Below are 12,471 nucleotides of genomic sequence, written 5' to 3'. Positions count from 1 at the left end.
GTAACTGAAAATTCCTGCTTAACAAGATTTTTTTTTTAATTATACTTTTCTATAGATGTGCTAATTCCATATTGTCTGTAAAGCTTTGGTAGCCTACAAACATGTTTAAATAAGTGGGCCCTTATTTTTTAGTGAATTCTGTATTTTAGTATTTCTGTTACACTATTACTCGCTGCACTAAAAAACAGGCTGCAGATGAAGTGTTATAAGGACATATACTGTATGCTCATGAAACTAAATACTACCATCCTCCCCTCAAACAAATTGTATCAATCACTACAGTACTTGAACAATGTACAAATTCTATCTGTACTTCCTTTTCCATGCAAACATTTCAACATGTAGTGGTAGCACACTGCTTTTCCAAATACAGGCTTTCAGCAACACCAGAGCTGTATAAAATTCTGCAAGTCTGGTAGTTTATTAATAAAGAACACAAACTATACTTGCATGATGCATACAAAGCAAACAATAGTGTCTGCTGCCTGTACATACAATCGTGAAGTTCACAGCTAAATTAATACTGCCATCTGCTTCTGTCCTTGGACATCAAACAAGTATTTAGGTTCAAGTAATGCAGAAAAGACTGCTAGGATACATGATTTTGAAACATCCTTATGTGGGGAATCAGGGAGACAGTCTCAGCGTTCAAAAACAACTTTTCATAGGGCACACAACTACCTTTACTACTAATAGTTTTCTCCTATCACAGGATTATCATGTGGCAAGTAATTACATAATATGTAATATGCCAACAATAAGTTGGCATACTACTAGATATCTTGATATGTGATTACTAAAAAAGCCAGTGGAAATGACAGAGGTCCCAACATACTGGTATACAGCCAATGTCCTGAGAACATTTGGTTTAGGGCCAAAAATCCCAGCAAATATGGCCAATATTTCAATAAAATTAAATTAAACACAGAAGGATCGGAATCAAATATGAGATTATATAGGAATTACTACAAGGCATACTCACAGAGGCCAACATGATGTTTCATATGTGTAATTACTGTAGGATTTTGGAAGCTTTTGAGAGCCTAACAGATCTTTGTTCACCACATGTGGTTTTAAAAAAAAAACAAAAACCAAACAGATATACTTATTCACCAGAAGAGTAATAGAAGAATAATATATTCTTTACGCTAACCGTAATTGTTCAAATTTTAAGTGTACTGGAATTCACTTTATCTTCTAGGTTCCACGTAATTATTTCAAGCTCATTGTGACATCACTACCCAAATTTTATGTTGTACCTACACGCACTAATACACACTTCACACACTAATGCAACAAAACACCTGAGGCCAAGTAACATGATGTCTTTGAGGGGACAACAATCAGAATAACCGGACATTTCAGACAGAAAAAAACCCAAAAAAACAAAAAAACACAAAACAAAAAAACACCCAAGAAAACAGTATTTTTTTGCATAAAACTGAGAATCCATAAAATCTGTAGAAACTGGCCCTGTGACAATTCGATATCACGAAGTAGGAAAGGAATGGCTTCTCTAAATGCAAAAGATTGCAGTAACTCTCAAAAGGTTTCAAAAGATAATTGCTAATACCTCTAAAATGTGCATGGCTGGGAGGAAGTGTTGCCAGACTGCCTCTGCCATGAAGGACAAAGTAATTCAGACATTGTGTAGAAATTTGTCCCAAATGTATCAAAGACACCATAGTCAAACCACCTTATTTTTAATTGACATCTTCAAGCTTGGTAAAAAGAAGTTCCCTTTTAAGTTCTGTATTATGAACAAAGCCTACTTGTAGTGAAATATAACTATTTCCACCTCATAAATACTGCAGACTAAAGCAACAGCAGCGACTAAGCAAACTGTGAGCCTAAGCACAAAAAATCCACTGCTGCCACCACCTCAAACTGGGAGCTTCACAGGCCAAGGACACGGGGATAAACAGACTGACATTATTTTAAGAATGGCAGAAGTTACATCTCAAAAAACTAGCAAGAAGAAAGCTGTTAAAGTGTGGATGGATTGTTAAACACTTAGACTAAACAACCAGAAGAAATACACTTAATCCGGTAAGGTTATGTCTACGTGACATAACCTTACTGCTGTAAGGCAACAGGACTGTGTCTGGAGGGCAGAACAGTAGGTGCTGCGGTACTGGTGCCCACACTATATGCATTTCACAATTCTTGCCAGCTGTAGTCTGGCTCCATGGACTAACAGCCCACTAACGGAGAAGTTAATTTGGAGTGCATCTTCTGGTGCTGTTTCATTTAAAAGAAGCCCAGCTTGTGTGTCTTGCTCTTTTGGAGCAGCCACATTAAACTGCTCTTATAAAGTGCTCTCTACTGGTCTGAACGAATACACCAGTGCAGACATACTCTGAGAAGACAACAATGGGGACACGGCCAGGTCCTGTTCTCTCTATATACTCCACCTTTTGTGATAATGAAACGGTTGAGGGCCCCAAGAACAAAGAGGATGTTGTAAATACCTTAGACATTCGACTAACCTAGTTATATAAATAAACAAAGGGAGCCTTTTTTTAATTTAGATGGGTATATCTCACTTCAGACAACTGGGCCTTGGGAAAACAGAGGCACAGAAACCTAAAGATAAGGGAGTTGCAACAGCTGCCTTGAAGGACACAGCCTACGTGACCTACGTGATCCCTGGACTGAGTTTGCGCAGAAGCAGGGGTCAGTTAGCGAACACAGCGAGGAAGACTATAAGCCTTCATCTGAAGACCCCTGACGACCACCAGAGGAAACGACTGCGCATGCAGAACGGACATTTACATATATTAATGAGTTCCAGGAAATCTCATGACTATGTAAATGAGTTATTGGGAATCTTATGACTATGTATAACTTTATGGTATATAATCTCTGAAAATCTGCAAAATCGGCGGAGCACTCATGGCGGATAATCCCAGTGCTGCCCAGCGCTGCAATAAAGAATGCCTGCTTAATAACACACTCCGGTGTTACTGAGTTTTCTTTCGGACTCCTTACCCAGCCGCACCTAGCTTCCCACTTCGGTGAGGAAAGTTAGAAAGCAAGGGGGTTTGGAGATCTCCGATTTTTTTTGTGTCAGTTTTGGCGAGCCAGCCAGGAGACTCTCTGTCCGGCTGCAGGACCCCTGGGTCGGAGACTCCCTTGGCCGGCCCCAGAGACTTCTCTGGAGGGACTCTCCGATTCAGCCGATCCGTGCAGGGACAGACAAGGACCACTGGTAAGAAAAGGCATTCTTTCTGTTTGTTTGTTTTGTTTTGTTTTGGTTTTGTTTCTGTTTTGGGGACCGGTCATTTGGAGCTACTCATAAGTCGCGGTTCGTGAGAACCCCGCCGGGTGGCATACATTTGCATGTACGATTTGTATTAATCATCCGGTTAATGCAGTCGTTTGTTTGTGCATTTGTATTTGGTTTTGACATTTGCATGTACGATTCGTATTAATCTTCTGGTTAGTGCGATCGTTTGTTTGTGCATTTGTATTTGGGGCTGCTCATAAGTCGTGGTTCGTGAGAACCCCGCCGGGTGGCATTTGGTTTACATATGCGTAGTAATACGTATGTGTTTGGTATACGCGTATCTGAACATCTTTGAATAACCTATGTCGACATTTGTCATCTGGGGAGTAGCAGCTGCTGTTGTTAACTTTGTAATCTCTGTACCTTTGTTGGTCTCCCCGAGGTTTGGCGGGGGGGCGAGTGAATGTTCAGAGGAAAAATTTGTTTATTGTAACTTGACTTTGTATCTATCTGAATTTGTGTGATTGTGTGAGTGAGACGTACAAATATGTATGAAGCGAGTGCAGAGTCTGGATCCGCGGTTCTGTTATCCTGCGAGGGAAACAGCCGGAGAAGGACAAAGTGATTGATAAATGTGGGAACCTGAAATACTGTGTGTGTGTGTGTGTGTGTGTGTGTAAGTGTTCAGGCCCCAGTCCCTGTCTTTGTGTTTTATAAATTTTAAATGGGAAACAAACAGGGTGGAGTTTTGAAAAAGAGCCCTTTGGGCTGCGTTTTGGCTCGCTGGAAAGATATTGGGGACCACCTGGAGGAAGTGCGAGTCGTAAGACTCTGATAAAATATTGCAATCAGTGGTGGCCTTTACACAAGTTATATGATGGAGAAAAATGGCTTGTTAATGGAACTTTAGATTACAATGCTTTGTTACAACTTATGTTATTTTTAAGAGGGGAAAGAAAATGGGATGAAGTGGGTTATGCAGATATGTTCTTTACTCTGTGGAATCACCCAGACTGACAAAAGGAATGTGGAATTAATTTAGCACCCCAGGACCCTATGGTCCTGGTGATAGGAAAAAAAAAAAAAGAAAAAAAAAGGGAAAAAAAAGGGGAAAAAAAAAAAAGAAAAATGGGAGGTTAAAAGGATGTTGCTTGGCTTGTAGCATTGTACAAAAGTGTTTAAAGGTTGGTGCAGAGAATGAAAGATTAGAGGAGGGGATAGAGAAGGAGATGCTGCGGGGAATTATCGGGATGATCCTGAAAAGGTTGCTAAAGGATTTGAACTAATTGTGAAAACCCAGGATCCTGACTGGGAGGATGTGGATGCAATGTTGGATGTGGTGTTTGTGAAAGCGGTCAGAACCCAGGTGCAGGCTCTGATTCTGGCTGGAATTCTGCCGGGAACAGTGGATCTCTGTTTTTGGGACAATCGGCAGATGATATTAGGAGAAAGCTACAGAAAGTGCAAGGAATGGCTGCGAGAGATTTAGAGAGGTTGCTGGAGACTGCATGGCAGGCGTATCGGAGTGGGGAGATTCGGAGGGGGAGAGCGAGGGCGCAGCGGCTGCCGGTGCTGCAGCGGCTGCTCTGCGCACCGCGGGGGGCCAGAGACCCTCTGGAACTTACCGGGAAATAACACTAACGCTGTGAGACGAAGTGCAAGTGCCCCACCGAGGGGAAATACACCCCTCCCGAAAAGATCAGTGTGTGTATTGTAAACAGATGGGGCACTGGAAAAAGGATTGTCTCAAACTGAAATCGGTAATGGTTACTGACACAGGAGCTGACTGACTGGAATGAGGAGATTCTTCCCTAGCAGAACCCTTGGTAAAAATGCAGCTACGGAAAGGAGAAAAACTGTAGAATTTCTAGTAGATACAGGTGCCACATTTTCAGTATTGAATCAGACCTTATTGTCAACAAGCAAACAAAATGTTAACATTGTGGAAGCAGTTGGGCAGGTTGAGAAAGCTTTCTTTTGAAACCATTAGAATTCAAAATTGGGTAAAGTGTAGGAATTAATAAATTTCTCTACCTGCCTGATGCTCCTAGACCACTTTTGCGAAGAGATTTATTAGAACAATTGAATGCTGAGATAAAATTTAAAAATGGAGAAATTGAGTTAAAATACCAGAAAAGAATCACATTGAAATTTTGTTTGGCTCTCACTGAACCCCAAATTAGGGAAGAAGAAATTATACACGAAATAAAGGACCAGGTATATCCAGGAGTGTGGGCCTCAGGAATGCCTGGAAAAGCTAAAAATGCAGAATGGTTTGTTGTTAAACTTAACGAGAGAACACGGCCTGTTAGGATAAAACAATATCCCCTGAAACTGGAAGATAGGCGAGGAGTGAAAAGTGTTATAGAGGACTTGCGTACTCGGCAGGATCCCTCAAAGCGACAGTGTCGCCCTCCAGCCCGCTTTAAACTTCAGCTTGCGCCCTTCGCCTGCTTTAACTTTGGCTTGTGCTTCTAATCTGTTTTAACTTTGCCTCGTTTCTCCTGTGTACCCCGGATAGGTCTGATCTGTATCGCGTGTCTGTATTATGTGTTCACCTCTCAGGGATGTAAGGGATGGGAGTTCTTGTGTGTGGAGTTCGGTTTTCTGTGTGTGCCTCTCAGGGACAATTGGGGTGGGGGTTGTGTGATGAAAATCCCTGTTTAACCAGAGCCTTGTGAAGATTTACGTGCCACCTCCCTGAGACGATTACCCCCCCTGCTTGTTGTGTTTGTAGACCAGAACTTCATCAGAACTTTGTGGCTTGTGTGCCTGGATTGTGTAACTTGTGCATCCGAATTCTGTGTGGAAAATTGCTTGATAACTAGGATCTTGTGTGAAACCTGTTTGTGCATTAGGATTTCTGTGGAAGATTGCTTATGGACTGGGGTTTTGTAGTGAAACCGTTTGTGTATTGGAAAACCTATTGCCGATTTTTTTTCTTTCTTCAGAGTGCACGGGTGACAGCTGCTTTAACCGGAGCTGTAACCCCAGATCGCTATACCCAGGGGAAAAAGGTGGGGACGTGGGGGAAATAGTTCAGGAATTGATTAACTGTGGGCAAAAATATGGCCCAGTTAACACCTCGTCGGCGAGATCGGAATCAAAGGGCTTGTGGCGTACTGAGATAAAATCCCCCGGCAGCTGCACAGGGTTCCCTCCCCCTAGATCTCCTGGTGGGAGAAACATACCAAATAGGTGAAACATCTTATGGTCTCTGGGGCGTCAGAAAGGTGTCCCTAGGGATCTCATGGATGGGTTACCCACAGACAGGCTAGAGAAATTGGTCTCGGGGTGGCCCAAAAAGCAGACAACCAAAGCAGGCTATAACTGCATCTTACATAAACAGTTATTTGAAAGAAAAGAGGATCTTTGTAACTATTGGCAGAATCATCATAATTGTGAGGACCCTTCTGCTTTATGGACAATTTTTAGTTTGTCATCAAAACAAGGAATTATTGAACTTTCTAGTAATGGTGAATATTGAAGCTTTAGTCTCCAATACTATGAAAAACATCAACTACCTTACCAAATTGTTTTTTTTTTTTTTTTTGTTTTGTCTGTTGTGTTGCTAAACCAACCAAGAAATGCACTACAAGTTGATAGCTTTGAGTGAAATGAATACATAAGCTGAAAGAAATCAGAATGTGTGGAAGTGAATAAATGATGTGGATCTATATAAGTTGGTAAAAGGTCAACAGAGTATTACATTAATAAAATACAGATCCTCCTGATTGTCAGTGTCCTATACTTGCAAGTATCCTTGGTGATCAAAGTAACATTGCTAGACATAAAAGACATATCTAAAGAATATATCTGTTAGATCTCATTGCACAGATTTTTCCACCAAACCACACATGCGCCTTCCAGCCCTTCCAGGAGAAGGTGCTGGAACATTCCTTATTGGGTTGGGGGTGTGGAAATCTATTTCCCTACTGTGTATGCAGACCCCAACTCCAGCAGACCAGGGCAGCGTGACCACCAGTTTCCCGATCGCGACGCAGGCGGCAAACTCATCTGTGAATAGCCAAACGAATCGTAAGAATTAACAAGGACAGAATGTGGCTGGCACCAGGAGCTGCAATTATGATTCTGGTCGCACTCTTCCTTTTAATTATTACTTTAATCATTATTGGAATACTTAATCTTCTGTCTTTTTATGATTATGATTTATCCTGTAATTGTCATTGGCCTTGTGTTTGCAATTGTGGACAATCACCTCCTTCTTTTGATCCCCCAGAGCCATAAACCTTCAACATGGCCTGAGATAAGTTTTTATTCTCTTTCAATTGTTGAGATATTGTTAAGTTTCTGTTCTCTTTGAATCGTTGCTCTTTAGATTGTTAAGATATTGTTAAGATAATTACTATGTACATATCAAGGTGGTGGACAAAGCTGTCCATGTGCTACATAAGCCTGTCTTGTTTTGTTTGTTGGGTGGAACAATATTTTAAGTTTTCTTTATTGTTAAAATACAAATTTCCTAGGAGGGCTGCCACATTATTCAATACTAACTTTCATGAGAAAGATAAATAATATGTTTGCCTACAACTTTCTGTTTGAAAAAGCAATAAGGTCTAAAGACTAATTTTGTTTGAATTTATTTCTGTCTGACCTACCTAATCACCGGGTGGCATTGAATACACCAACCGAAGCCATTGTTGTACAAATTGTTTGAATTTGTTGATTGCTTACATTTTAGGAAGTTCAAATGCTCTTTTCCTACTTTATTATCCTTTCCTTCTCCCACCACCACGGGATCCCGAAGACAGCGATCGGAGACGAACGAGGACCGACAGCACACCGCTGGATCTGTGGTGGTGACTAACCCTGCTGCTCTCTCTGCTCTTCTGCTTAGTCTTCTCTTCTCACTTCCTACCTTTCCTATCGCTTCGTTTTCTCTCTGCCGTCTCATTCAACAAAGTGGTTTGAGTGGCAACATCTGACCTTGTTTATGCCTTAATGTCGCTCTCTGGGATCACAAAGAACCTTCTCAGAGCCCAGAATCTGACTCGGACCCTGACAAGGATGCCATGAGATTTGGATTATTGATTGAATGCTCTTTAGAGTATAACACACACCTATTTTACCTGTTAAAAAACCTGCTGGCAAAACTTATCGACGGGTGCAGGATTTGTGAACAATAAATCAGATAGTTAAAGGTTTGTATCCAATAGTGGAAAACCCATATACTTTGCTGACCAGTTTAAAGGAAACCTATGAATGGTTTATAGCCACCAGTGCGTTTGTTTAAACCTGGGAATTGGGTTTATGTTAAAAATATTTCAGGTAACCCTCTCGAATAGAAATGGAGCAACCCTTTTCAAGTTTTGCTCATGACCTACACAGCGGTCAGGCTTGAGAAGCACACTGCCTGGATCCGCTACTTGAGAATCAAGAAGGCACCCGAAGGACCATGGAAATCCCAGCTCACAGAACCCACATCCGTAAAGTTAACTTGAGACTGTTAATGATTATATTGTGGTTTTGTTTTTGACACCACCTCTGATATTGTTAGTGTTTGTCATTGTACTAATAGCTTTCAATTGCCTTTTATGGTATAGGTTGAAGAAATTAGCTATGAAAATTTGGATCCTACCTAAGGTAATGAAATACGAAAACTTGGAACCTTTGTAAAAGAATTTACAAGTAACAAGTAAAGGGGGGAATGAAACGGTTGAGGGCCCCAAGAACAAAGAGGATGTTGTAAATACCTTAGACATTCGACTAACCTAGTTATATAAATAAACAAAGGGAGCCTTTTTTAAATTTAGATGGGTATATCTCACTTCAGACAACTGGGCCTTGAAAAGATAGTTTCTAATTAGGATGGCTGTATTTCACTTCAGACAACTTGGCCTTGGGAAAACAGAGGCACAGAAACCTAAAGATAAGGGAGTTGCAACAGCTGCCTTGAAGGACACAGCCTACGTGACCTACGTGATCCCTGGACTGAGTTTGCGCAGAAGCAGGGGTCAGTTAGCGAACACAGCGAGGAAGACTATAAGCCTTCATCTGAAGACCCCTGACGACCACCAGAGAAAACGACTGCGCATGCAGAACGGACATTTACATATATTAATGAGTTCCAGGAAATCTCATGACTATGCAAATGAGTTATTGGGAATCTTATGACTATGTATAACTTTATGGTATATAATCTCTGAAAATCTGCAAAATCGGCGGAGCACTCATGGTGGATAATCCCCAGTGCTGCCCAGCGCTGCAATAAAGAATGCCTGCTTAATAACACACTCTGGTGTTACTGAGTTTTCTTTCGGACTCCTTACCCAGCCGCACCTAGCTTCCCACTTCGGTGAGGAAAGTTAGAAAGCAAGGGGGTTTGGAGATCTCCGATTTTTTTTGTGTCAATAATTACAGTTTGTAGGTCACACAGGAAAGACAATAACTTGGATCTTAGCAACAGAGTAAAACAGTTCTGCTCTATGGGCGTTACCATCATGGTCTCCACAATCTGAGCCTTCCTCAAAAGAATTAACACTTAAAGATGCAAGGTGAGGAGAAGCTTTCAAACTTTCAAATGTGGTTCAGTGACGTGATAATATTCCCTACCACATTATCCAGAACAGCTATTTAAACATAATTTATGGTCACCAACAATTCCTGCTGACCACTGCAGAGAGGACTAAGAAACCCTCTCTGTTGCGCAAGCATGGGCAAGATCTCTCCAAACACTAATAAAGAATGCTACTACACATATTTCTACACGGACAGGGTCTCACTTTCAAAAAAACTTCCTTCTCATACCTGGCATCAGTGTTACAAACATGGATTGTTTGAGCCTTTAGAAAATACAATGTTGTGTTGGGAACACAAAACAGATCTTTTTTTCCCAAGTGAAAGCATATGTTATTTACCATAATCTTCCATAAAAGTTCCAGGTATTGGCTTTCAATCTAGCTGCTAAAACTGACTTATAACACTTTAAAGAGATTGAAAAGACCTAGGCCCATCTGAAACTCTGAGGAGACTGTTCACCTCTAAATTAAAAAGCTAGTTTAAACTCCAATAACACCAAATCAGAGAGACTACAGAACCTGGAACCATTTCAGAAAATAATTATCTAATTTTAAATGATTCATGTTTAAATACAGTGATAGAAGCAGCACTAAGCCTTCATTTACAGTTAGGGCTTGTTAAGGCTGTGTGTGGCGAGTTGGTGAAGTGCATATAGTTTTCCTTCACTTTTGCTACCATCCCAAAGAGCTGCACAGACCCCACCATCAAACACTGAACAGGTAACACATTAAAAAAAACAAACCCCAAACCAAAACCAAATGAGCTATCTTGCTAACAGTTAGTAAAGCTGGAAATTTTAACATATTCCTTGCTTTTTTCTACTATTTTGAAGGGTCCGTACTGACAGAAGAGATTTGGCTACCTCCAGTAAGGCACCTTCTCCAAGTTCAAGAATGAAATCACTCTAGTGGTATGCAATAAATAGTAACTGCCAATGCAAATCCAAAACACTTACAGGCTTCTTCAAAAATTATTTTTCAAGACACAGATTTAATAGAACATTTTAAAATGATGCATAAAGAAAAATGACATGACCTGAAACATAATTCAAAGTCATCGCAGTGGATTTCCAAGTCTTTCTTCTTCTGAGTTATTTCAGAATATTTTTGGGCAACGGTGCTGGAAATACTTTAAAAACTTCGTATGCCAATAAATCAAGCAGATCTGATCCCTCTCATGCAGATGCAATGAAAAAAGTATTGCAATGCTTGAATAAAAAGCATATCCATCTGCAACAGTTTTCTAGAGATAATGACCTTGTAGCTAATTTCCACAGGTAACATGATTCCACCCCCTTGTCCCTTCTGCAGACTGGCTGACACATTATGAGACACCAATGGGCTGCAACACACTTCCTGAAAAGAGAGTATTTAAGTATGAGCATATGTAGCACATGAAGCATGTACTATTGGAAGCTGACAACTAAATTAAAACACCAGACAGCGCTGGGAAGGGATAATGATGCTTTGCTGATCTTACAGACTTTTTGTCTTCAGGGGCCTTTACAAGATCTCAGGACTATATCCAGAACTCACTCTTTATACACTGGGGAGGATTTAGAAAGGTTCCCAAAAGCATGCACTTATTTAACGTACTCCACTACATGGCAGTGACCCAAACCTTTGAGGAAACAAGACTGATACATTTTTCTTATCTCAGTTTGGTAAAAGTATGTCTTTATTCATTTTATAATGCTGTTATGCCACAATAATAGCATGACAACCTCAGCTTCTTTAGGTGACTGTTATCAAAGACAACCATCTTCCTTCTGAGTAAACCCAGTCTTTTTCTTATACAACTATACTGAAATTATTGTCTACTATTTTGTCTTTAATTTTTAACAAAGTATCCCACCACTACAGATGCCAAACTGGTTTAGGTTTTAAGCAGAAGCATCCCTTTTTCCTTCAAGCTCAGTGGGTGGTTGGATTGCCACTGAGGTTAATTCCAATTAAAACAGATGATTAATTCATCTTGCTACTACAGTTCAAGCTCACTGCAGACACCATCTGTAGTGTAGAACACGATAAATACCAACACAAACCAAGAGACAAATTACCTTGCCTGTCACATGCTGCTGTAGCACCCACAGTAGAGATGTAAAAAACCCTCTTTGCAATTATTTTACCCTTGTTAGAAAGCACAACCTCTGAATATTACTGCTATGAGTACTTGGCTGACTTGCTATGTGAAGAGGCATATGCAGTTATTACTCCAATGTAGATTAACATTCTCTCAAGTTATTCAGAAGCATAAAGTTATGCTGTTAAGAGTAAATAAAAATAAGGCCAAAACAGGCTGCTGCATTCCCTTCATACTCAAGTTAGTTCAAGCATTTTTACACTCAACTACAGTCATTAGTGTATGAGATGTCCATCCTTGCTTTCAATTTCAGATTCCAAGATTCTTTCATTCATTATATTTCAAATCTTGCTATCTGTCCACTACAAAAATCAAATACTGGTCATAATTTAGTGCTCTTCCAGATTTTTCATCCACTCTTTAGTGAGATTTGACTCTTCACTCTCAAACACAGGATAAAACTACTGTACCTCTTTCACAGTCCTTTCTGCACACTGGCCTCTACTTCCCTCTTCCAACTGTATCAGACCTTCTGTACGATCTTTAGCAGCCTCTGCTAACCTCCTGTCTCTCTTGTATTAAGGGCACTTTCTTTGTGTGTACACAGATTTAACTCTCTT

The 12,471-nt window shown here is 40.5% G+C and overlaps 1 protein-coding gene across 1 annotated transcript in view; it reads right to left on the bottom strand.

The window, feature by feature from the left end:
• The window catches only part of PGGT1B (protein geranylgeranyltransferase type I subunit beta), a 46,939-nt gene that overhangs the window by 18,738 nt on the left and 15,730 nt on the right, over positions 1–12,471 (bottom strand).

This window comes from Nyctibius grandis, chromosome Z (assembly GCF_013368605.1).
Source record: "Nyctibius grandis isolate bNycGra1 chromosome Z, bNycGra1.pri, whole genome shotgun sequence".
Lineage (NCBI taxonomy): Eukaryota > Metazoa > Chordata > Aves > Nyctibiiformes > Nyctibiidae > Nyctibius > Nyctibius grandis.
Note: the sequence above shows the minus strand (reverse complement) of the source record. Positions and strands in the feature narration are given on the sequence as shown.